Below are 11,244 nucleotides of genomic sequence, written 5' to 3'. Positions count from 1 at the left end.
CTCGAATCTAGATGTTCCTGTTTACTAGGCGACCTCTTTAGCCAGTGTACAATGCTAGTACAATGCTACTTGCACAATCTACCTCACAGGGCTGTTGTGCGGAAGGAGCTTTGAAAACAGAAAAGCAGCCATGATATAGAGTAAAGAGCCCTGGATTTGGAGCCTGAAGACTTGGGCTTGCAGTAACATATCTGGCTTGTCTTTCTCACAGGACTGTTGTAACTGACTGCAAAAATCAGTATTCTCTATGATAGGGATCTCTCATTTGCAGTCATGTTAATTTACTTGTGCTTTTTCTGGTGGTTTCTCTTCTGACTATTAGGAGCTCAGAAGCTTTACACTCATTTATGTGAACACTAGAGGATCTCATGATGCCAGAATACTTGTATCAGTTTGTATGCATGTGTGTGGACATGCATGTGCATGTCTGCATGTGTGTGCATGTGTGTGTGTGGTTACAATGTGTGTATGTCTGTCTGGTTGAAGAGGGGGAGAAACACTATGTCATAGAACACTAAAATGCAATCCCTTTTCGCACACAGTCACACTTTCCTCAAGCTACATGCAATTTGCCAAATCTCCAAGCTCTGGGATGTTTTCTCACACATCCTACATATCATCTCAGCTCATTTTCATTCTCTTGGTCACATTTGATTTTAGCCCTTAAGGAAGACCTGGTTGGCAAAGTAAAATAATAAAAATAGATGGCATGTATGTATATATCTAGATTTTCATATGTACAGTTCTCTCTATTGCTTAAATTAAATTTTTATATTAATATATGTGCATGTGCTTCTATATTAAATTATGTTAATAATATATACATCTATTAAATATGTGTCTATATATTTGTGTATACGTATATAATATAACTTTAATATTTGTAAAGTTTTTTACATACATTTATTTCACTTAAGCTTCATCATAGCCCTGTGAGGCAAGCACTATAGGTATTAACTTAAGTATTTTACAATCAGAAAGTGAGGCTAAACAAGCACCATTGTACAGAGGTCACAGAACTAGTGAGTATTGGAGGCAGGATTCAAAATCAGCTCTCTGCTGACTCATACTCCAACTATCTTTCCACCATACTAGGCTGCATCTAAAAATTGTGGAAACCTCAAATCAAATGACACTCCATCTTTAAAATTCATGATAAGAGAGATGAAATTCAAGATGGATAAGGTAGATAAGAGGGCATGCATTTTGGGGAATGCAAATTTGATCCAATGATCTGAAATTCTACAAGGGAAGTTTGTTCTGGAGAGGTGGTATGTTCCCAAGGACACAATTCTGATGATATGCACGCAAATGAATCTGATAAGAAAGAAAAAGGAGAGAAGGTAGAACTGTTCTGTTACTATTTTACTTTGCTTTGCTCTATCAAAGTGAGTGATCTTTAGATTGGAAATAGGGAGATAATATAATAGGTAACTAAAGCCAAAACACATGAAAAAATATAGCTTCCCTCCAAAAATACAAGTCAATAAGTCCAAGCAAACCCCATACCAACACTTGTGGGTGTAATTGTTGATCCATTATTGGTAATCTTTGAAAAACTACAGAAGATAGGGGGATGTATTACAGGATAAGAAACAGCTAAATGTATTTCCTATTATAAAAAAAGGAGAAGAGGGAGTATTTTTTAAGTCTACATCACTTAGTTTGATTTGAGGGGGGGCAAATTTCTAGAATATACTCTTAAAGAGGAAGTATACTAGAATATAGAAATGGAAGTAGCAATAACTAAGAGCCAGAAAAGGCTCATCAAAAACAAGTTATATCAGACCACTCTAATTAAAAAAAATACGTCATGGCTAGACTGGAAGGTAGATAGTAGTCAAACCAATGGCATAACATAAATGGATTTTGTAAAGGTACTGGGTGAAATCTGCCATAATATCCTTGTGGTCATCATGGAAAAAATATGGATTGGATGAACTAGATTTAAAGAGTGAAAATTAATGTAGCTATGTCAACATAAAAGAATGTCTGTGAGTGCGTAGCAGAGAACAAAAGAAAAATCACAAGGAAGCAAAGAAAAGATGGATACCTCTGAACACAATGTGTAGTATCTATTATTTGGGCTTTCTTGAAATGGAACTTTATTCCTGTATGTTTTGAATCTTCTCTTATGTTCCACTGTGCACATGGTGATGCTCTTTTTCTTTTCTTATTTTGTATTTAAGTTTATAATATATTTCTTTTTCTTTTCTTGTTGTATATTTAAGTTTAAAATTAATTAATTAAAAAAAGAATGTCTGTATTAGAGGACTCCCTGGCTTTCTTCAGTTCACCATTTTCATCAGGGAAAAGCTTTCTTGTAGTTCCAACTAAAATCCCATCTTCTACAGAAAGCCTCTTCCAAATTCTAGTGCCTTCCTTCATTTAATTATTTCTTATTTATCCTGTATGTAACTGGTTTGTACATCCTTGTTGCATGTTTTCTCTTCCATTAGATTGTGAGCTCCTTGAGGGCAGGGACTCTTTTGCCTCTTTTTGTATCCCTAGCACTTAGTGCAGTACCTGGTACATATTGGGTGCTTAATAGAGGTGTATTGACTGAATGATGACACATATAGGATGTTTATCAAATTTTTGTATGGCACAAAACTGGGGGGAATAGCTAATAGGTGGAAGGAATTACAGAACTGGGATCTGAACACATTTCAACCGGATGAAATTACAGGCCAAACTGAGTAAGATGAAGTTTAGTAGAGAAATAAATATAAAGTCTCTCATGTGGCTTCAGAAAATCATCTGTGCAGTGATAAGGTGTGGGAGGAATATAAAAATGGTCTAAGGCTTTCACTGGACTGCAGAGTCAGTGAATCATCAGAATAAGAGGATTGACGAAGTTAATGCAATCTTAGACTACATTAAGAGAGTCATAGTTTCCCTAATTAAGGAGTTGATTATCCTGCTGTGCTTTTTCCTGGCCAGGCCACATCTGTAGTATTGTGTTCTGTTCTGTGTGCTGCACTGTAAGGAAGACATTGAATAGTTGTCGCATACCCAGATGAGGGTGACTGTGGTGGGAAGACTGGAAATAGTGCCATATGAGGATTGATTGAAGTAGCTGAGGGTATTTGGCCTAGATGAGAGAAGCTGTGTGAAGGATGATATTACTGTATTCAAGTGACTGTCATTTGGAAGAGTAATTAGACTTGTATCGCTTAGCTCTCATGGGCAGAACTAGGGTTAATAGAAAGACATTAAAACAGAAAATTTTAGCTCAATATATGAAAAAATCATAAACAAATAGAACTTTTCAAAAGTGGGATGGGCTGCTTTAGGATGAAAGGAATTTCCTACCATTGGAGATATTCAAATAGGAGGTAATTATTAGAGATACTGGGGTAGCTAGGTGACATAGTAGATAGAGTTAAGGCCTGAAGCCAGGAAGACTTGAGTTCAAATGTGGCCTCAGACACTTACTAGCTGTATGATGCTGGGCGATTCACTTATCCTTCTTTAGCTCAGTTTCACCATCTGTAAAATGAGCTGAAGAAGGAAATGGCAAACCACTCTAATATCTTTGCTAAGAAAACCCCAAATGGGGTCATGAAGTTCAGACACAACTGAAATGACTGAACAACAACAAGTTAGAGATATTTAAGTATGAGTTCTATTATTTGACTTCTGAAGTCCCTCCTAAAACCAATTTTTTTTATCAATTTATGATATGATTCTATGTGTTTCACCTAAGGACTGGCCAATTCACTGGCTCTATTATGCTCAGTATTTTATCAATCAATCAACTATGCTTTTCTCATTAGTTAGCACTTGATACAAAACTGGGAGAGGTAGTTAACACAGTGGGATAAAATCCAGGTCCCAAAAGTTCTCAATAGCAGCTAAAGCTGGGCTTAATATAAAAATAGAAAATCCAATCACAAAACCAGAGGACCAGAATGGGGAAAGAGATGTGATAAGGAAAGACTCAATCTTATTAATGTCTTGAAGTATTGGATTCTAGGCATGACACTGATAAGCCGAAGTGCATCCAAAGGAGAGTGACCAGGATGGGAAAGAGCCTTGAACATTCATTCCCTGTGGGGACTGACTGGAAGAGCTAAGGGTATTTAGCTGACAGTGATATGCTGCTAAATGTTTGGAAACTGGCTTTCTGGGAAAAACAGTATACAAGGCATGTTTTTAAGGATTAATGACATCTTACCATCACTTTCTTAAGTCTGGACGATGAACAAAATAATAGCCCTGATTTGTAAAATTTACCAATGTCTGAGGTGTAAATGCTCACGCTGAAAATTTAACAACAGGCTCTCCATATCCACTATGAGCTGGCCCCAGCACATCCCTCAGCCTGACCATCTTGTAAATAGTGTCATCTTTGAGGATTAAAGACTGGGAATAACTTCTAACCAACCCCATGTGTATGACAGTTAATATTCTTCCAGTGGAATGGGAAAATTTTTCCCAGTATTCCCTATTGTACCATTTCATTTTCTATTGATACAGTTATTTCAAAGGTCTCCAGCCTCAAAAAGCAGTATCAGTAACTACAAAAACAATAGCATTTGCTTTGAAGTGAGAATCATAAGAAACACAGAGTGGAGATAGAGAGTTTAGATAAAATATCCCTTCTATCTTAAAGGAGCTTCTATTGTAGGAGGGAGATAAGACTCCAACACAGATAAGTGTAATATATAACACTACCTCCTCAGTGTATTCAAAGTACTACATACTACTTACTGTAAAATTCTGCTGATTGTCTTTGATTCTCTCTCTTCTCCCACCTTCCCAGGAATAAGAAGAGAACATTTTAGAAGAATGAGCTCATAAATACCTCAGGCAACCTCAGATTGAAATTGATTGCAGAAATCGTACTTTAAGTAGTTCATGCCCTCTTTAAAAATCTTAAATCAGCTTTTCCATTTTTAAACCACTCCAGGACAACTATGTAGAAAGGATTAAAGGTACTTAAATTAAAAATAGAAGAACACACATGGTTAAAAAAGGGGTTTGTTGCTACTTGGTGCCAATATTGAGCCTGGATTCTTTCAGTGAATTCCACAAAACCTCCTGTTCACAATTCTGATTTTCCAAGGATTTTTGTAAGGGACTTTATTAATTCTGAATGTCTTCCTTGGTATATATTTTGAAATTAGTTCACAAGAGTTTTGAAGTGTCTGTCACACTGTTGATTAATTTTTCCTCCTTTTCTAGTCATACTTACCAACACTGAATAAATAACATTCATTTTCTCACCTTCAAAATGATTCTTTTTTTAAATACAAGGAATTGTATGATATGTGGTAAATTATGCTAAAATGGCTTCCAGGTTTTGACATACATCACAAAATAGGAAATGTAAAAAATTGAAGGTCACAATTGTTCTTTTTTCAGCTTCCTGTGAAAGAGTATTGATTAGAGAGTGAGGATTTTTTTTTTTCTGGTAGATTTACTTAATTTTTAATTGTGAAATCTTGTGGTAAATTGGTTTGTTCCATTTCCCCTACGTATACAGAGCTTATGGATGTCAAAAGCACTTTAATGGGCTTGTATCCCTTTCTGAAATTGGAGGCAACACCAGGAATAACCTAGGGGATGAGGCTACCATGGAACCAGAGCTGCCTGGCTCTTTTTTGTGGCCAAGTTACAGAGGCAGGGAAATGTTTCACAACTCTCTTCTTTTCTAGGAGAATCAACACCCTGATCCCTCTGCCTTCTATAAAAATGTGCCTTCCCAGCCTGAGTAGTCACTGGCAGAGGAACTGTTCCACAGACAAAGACATTCCAGTGAAGTATAATGGAAAGAGAGGTAGATTTGGAGATGGAAGACCTGTATTCAAATCTCAGCTTTGCCACTTATCCTTGTGTGACTTTGGACAAGTCACTTAACCTCTATGGACCTCAGTTTCTAAGGCCCTTTCCAATTCTAAGTCAATTATTTCATCATCCTTTTTGAAAGCTTCTGCTACCCACTGTACAATGCAGTAAGGTGAAGTACAGGACCGTTGAGCTCCCAACCACTCCTTTGGTGACATTAATGATTTCTTTCTTTTTTGATATCCATTTTAAAATTAATTAATTTTTAGTTTTTAAACATTCACTTCCATAAGATTTTGAATTCTAAATTTTCTCTCCTTCCCTTACTTCCCTCCTCTCCAAGATAGTGTGCAGTCTGATATAGGCTCTCCACATACATATATATTAGACATATTTTCACTTTAATCATGCTGTAAAGAAGAATTAGAACCAATGGGAGGAAACATGAGAAAGAAGAAAAAAAGAGAGAAAGAGAAGAAATAGTTTGCTTCAATCCACATTAGACTCAATAGTTCTTTTTCTGGTTGTGGATAACATTTGTCCATCATGTGTCTTTTGAAGTTGTCTTAGATCCTTGCATTGCCAAGAAGAGGTAAGTCTATCAAAATCAGTCCTCGTACAGTGTGGCTGTTGCTGTGTACAGTGTTCTCCTGGTTCTACTCACTTCACTCAGCATCAATTCATGTGAGTCTTTCCAGGTTTTTCTGAAGTCCACCTGCTCACCATTTCTTATGGAACAGTAGTATTCCATTACGTTCATATACCACAGCTTGTTCAGCCATTCCCCAGTTGATGGGCATCCCCTCAATTTCCAATTCTTGGCTACCACAATAAGAGCTGCTATATCTATATCTATATCTATATCTATATCTATATCTATATCTATATCTACACATATATACATATATATGTGTATATATATATATATATATTTGTATGTGTGTATCCTTTTCCAGTTTTATGGTATCTTTGGGATATAGACCCAGAAGTGGTATTGCTGGGACAAAGTTTTATAGCCCTTTGGGCACAGTTCCAAATTGCTTTCCAGAATCATTGGATCAGCTTATAACTGCACCAACAATGCATTAGTGTTCCAATTTTCTCATATCTTCCCCAACATTTGCCATTTTCTTGTTTTGTCATGTTAGCCAATCTGATAGGTATTATGTGATACCTCAGAGTTGTTTGATTTGCATGTTTCTAATCAGTCGTGATTTAGAGCATTCTTATATGACTATTGATAGCTTTAATTTCCTCATATGAAAACTGCCTGTTCATATCCTTTGACCATTTACCAAAAGGGGAATGGCTTGTGATACCAATCAGTTATTAAAGATCTTTCCTGCCCATTGAATAGGCCTCAGGTGGGCTAGATAAGAGAGGCTTGATTAGAGGCATGCCTATACCCTTGTGATGCCAATCAGTGATTAAAGACCTTCCCCCCCCCCCATTCAATAGGCCTCAGGTGGGGCTAGTTAAGGGAAGCTTGATTAGAGGTTTGTTTGTAGGCAGACCTATCTTTTGCTGGTTGGATATGAAGTCCTCGGGCCCTAAAAAGAGTATATATACCCAGAAGTTAGCCATTGTGAATTCAAAATTCAGCCCTAAGAGAAGGAGTAGGAACTCTGAGACAAAGAGCTGCACAGAGACGGCAGAGCAGGGACTGGAAACCAGGGAGCTGCAGAAACTAGAGAACTGAGGGGGAGAGAAAGCAGGCAAGCAGACCGTTGGGATTCCTGAGTGTTTATGGGAAGGCCCCAGCAGGGGAGAAGGTTACAGAATGACGGTTCCTTGCTGTAATACTGTATTACAATTTCCTTTTTGTTACATTTAGATGGACTTGCTGGCTTTGGAATACAGTTATTGCTATATAGAATAGGGGTTATCAGTTCTGGGATTTGATCCTCTGGTGTCTAAATAAATGTTATTTTTCTTCTACCTTCTACCTAGAGAATCTCTTACACTTTGCAATTCTGAACTATACAGGCATGTTCATGGTTGTCTTTGAGGTCATGAATCTTGCCTTATTGATATACTTACATTCCTATAAATTTGACTTGGTTCTCTATATATTTTAGAAATGAGGCCTTTATCAGAGATATTGGTTGTAAAAAGTGTCTTCCAGCTTTCTGCTGCCCTTCTAATCTTGGTTGCATTGGTTTTGTTTGTGCAAAAACTTTTCAATTTAATGCAATCAAAATTATCTGTTTGGTCATAAATTCTTCCAGTCTCCATGAATCTGACAGGTAAGCTATTCCTTACTCTCCTAGTTTGCTAATATTATCAGTCTTTATATCTAAATCATGTGACCATTTTGACTTTATGTGGTGCAGGATATTGATCTATGCCTAGTTTATGCCATATGATTTTCCAGTTTTCCCAGTAGTTTTTGTTAAATGGTGAGTTCTTATTCCAGAAGTTAAAGTCTTTGGGTTTATCAACAGTAGATTGCTATAGTCATTGACTATGACATCAATGATTTCATAAGGAGTCCATTAAAGGGAAGAGGAGGGATCATCTGTTAGAGCAGCACAACTCATGGTGGCAACTTGTTATAGAGGTTGGTTGGTTCGTTGTTGTCCTTCATTCTCAAAGAGGACCAAAATGACAAAATGCTTGCCTCAGTTTTCTCATCTGGAATGTGAGCTGAAGGAAGATATGACACATCACTCCAGTATCTTTGCTGAGAAAACCTCAAATGGAGTCATGAAGAGTCAGCTGAACAACAACCAATAGGTTTCCAGGGAAAGTTGTGTATAGAGGCAAAATGTTGCAATGGAAAGAACACTGAGGAGAGAGCACTGATACTATTTTGTGACCTGAGGCAAGTCATTTAACCTCTCTGGGGCTCAGTTTCTTGGCTGTAAAATGAGACAGCTGGCTAGATGATCTCTAACATCTCCAAATCTTAGTTCCTAATATTCTATAACAAGTTTTCTGTGATTTGAAAAACAATATTGTCAGTAGGCTGTAAACACTGGTATTTTTTCAGATTTACTTAGAGATCTGTTTAGTATTACCCAAACCTTTAATATTTGAGGAGTAAGAAAGAGTGGGTAAGGTAGTTCTCTGTGCGTCTATATATCAGGAACCTCTAATATCAAGGAGGCAGGTAGATGGTGTAGTGGATAGAGTGCTGGGCCTAGAGTGAGGAACACCTGAGTTCACATATGTCTTCAGACACTTAATAGCTATGTTTTACCTTGGGCAAGTCACTTAACCTCAACTGTAAAATAGGGATAATAATAGTATCCATTTCACAGTTATTGAGAATATCTAATAAGATAATATTTGTAAAGTTCCTTGAAGAATGCCTGACTCATAGTAGGCTGTATATAAATGTTAGTTCTTATTCTTATTTAAGGAGGGTAGATGAACCTACATATTGCTGTCCAGTTAAAGTCACCTCTGAGACTGAGGAAACAGAACTGTGGTGTTTTCTTTTTACTTCCTATTGGTGACAATAGAATGAACAAAAATGATTCTATTTGAAAAGAGGCTTCCTTAGAGATTTCCTGCCAATACTTAAAATTATGTTAAGACTTACCACAGAGAAATGCATTTCTCACAGGAACAAATCTGATCTTTAGCAACTCCTGTAACCCCAACAATGGCATAGATCTCCCATTGCTATTCTGCCTCAGAATGCAATTGATTGGTCATGTGATCTGGCAAACTGAGACTTGGAACACAGGCTAAATGGTAGCCACAGATTAAAATGTAATTGGAAAATTACATTTCCTAGTTCAAGTGGCCACCCTTCCAATTTGTCCCTTTCTTTGTGATTCTTATCTTGGTTTCCTCCTACATCTTCATTCAGGATGTATCTAATGCTCTGGGATCCATCTTTCTATTATTCTTTTGGTATCTTGGGAGTACTAATGCACCTTTTTGCTTTTGCATCTGTTGACTCTTATTCTTGCCACCTGACAGACCCATCTCTTTTAAAAAAAAAAAACAGCTGAAAGAAACATGGTAGATAGCTAGTCCACAACCTTCTTTTTCAGATGAGGAAACTAAGGCTCTGAGACATTAAATAATTGCCCCAAGGTGACATAGAGAGTTAGTAGCAGCACCGGGTTTTGAGCCCAAGTCCTCTGACTTCTATCACATAACAGGTTAGGCATTTCTCTGTATCTTTTTTGCCCGCTCACATAAATCATCACCACCAATATGCTATTTTCTACTTATGTTCATTGTGTATTTCTCCATTGACCTTTGTGGTTTTTTTAATATATATCTTAATTCTTCTCAGAGCACAGTGTTCAATGATTCACTGTCATGTAGCAACATAGGAAGAATACTAGTATTAAAAAGATCAACATTTGTAGGAACGAACAGCTTGGGTTTATTGAAAGCACAGCACAATTTTCCAAATGCAATTCAGTCTACTCTCTTTGGTCTCTTTCATTCTGGGCCCAGTGTCCTGTCCATCTGTAGCACCTGACTAAGATACACACATTAACAAATCTCATGATATAATGTTGGCAGCCAGCCTGGTGCCATGATCCATTCGGCATTCTAGCAGCATTCAAAAACTACTGCTACCCTCTGATAAATTGAATTTGGAACAGATTGTTCTTCTCTGTGGGTGTACTGGGATGTTCCATGTGTTTTCAGAATGATGATTCCAATTTCAGGACCATATCATTCTTGGAACTATTATAGTGGGCCTTGTTTGGAAGTTGAAACCTAGTCTGCAGAATTAGGAATGAGGAAATCACAGCATTTCAGAGCTTGATGGGACTTCAGAGGCTATCTAGTCCAACCCATACCCATTACCAACAAATAGTCAACTATCTAGAGCTCCAGAGGAACTCACTATCTCTGAAAGTAGCCCCTCCTACTTTGAGGTAACTAATTAGTAGATTTTCCTCCTTATGTCAAACCTCAATTTGCTTCTTTTCAATTTCTACTCATTGCTCTTTTAGGATCAAGAAAATATGTCTAATCTACATGACAAACTGTCATACATGTGAATATAGCTACCATGACCCTGCTAAGTCTTCGTTTCTACCAGATTTTTCAGTGAATCCTCGTTTGACATCATCTCAAAGTCCTTCACCATTCTCATTGACTTCCCCTTCACATTATCTAGGCTATCAATATCTTTCCTAAAGGAGCGTCCAGTATAAATTGGTTTTATAGAATGACTTCAATTTACTTTCTCTTTAAAGAAGAAAGTAAACAAAGCCTGGTCTTTGCTCGTTTGTGTGAAATCATAGTCTAAAGGTATAAGAAATTGCGCCTATGCCTCTGGTGATAAAATGCACTTAATTTTTGCCTCTAATGTCAGCAAAGATTTTCTTATTTTTGAAACAGGAGCACAGGGGCTATGTTGGTGGATTTCATTTAGTAAAATTCAAGATAACAGAGATATGTCTATAGCAGTAAGTTTGGTTTAGAAGAAAAGAGGAATCTTTTTGTCTCTTGGATGAGCAGTTGGGGCTT

The sequence above is a fragment of the Trichosurus vulpecula genome, chromosome 2 (assembly GCF_011100635.1).
Source record: "Trichosurus vulpecula isolate mTriVul1 chromosome 2, mTriVul1.pri, whole genome shotgun sequence".
NCBI classification, from domain to species: Eukaryota; Metazoa; Chordata; class Mammalia; order Diprotodontia; family Phalangeridae; genus Trichosurus; species Trichosurus vulpecula.
Note: the sequence above shows the minus strand (reverse complement) of the source record.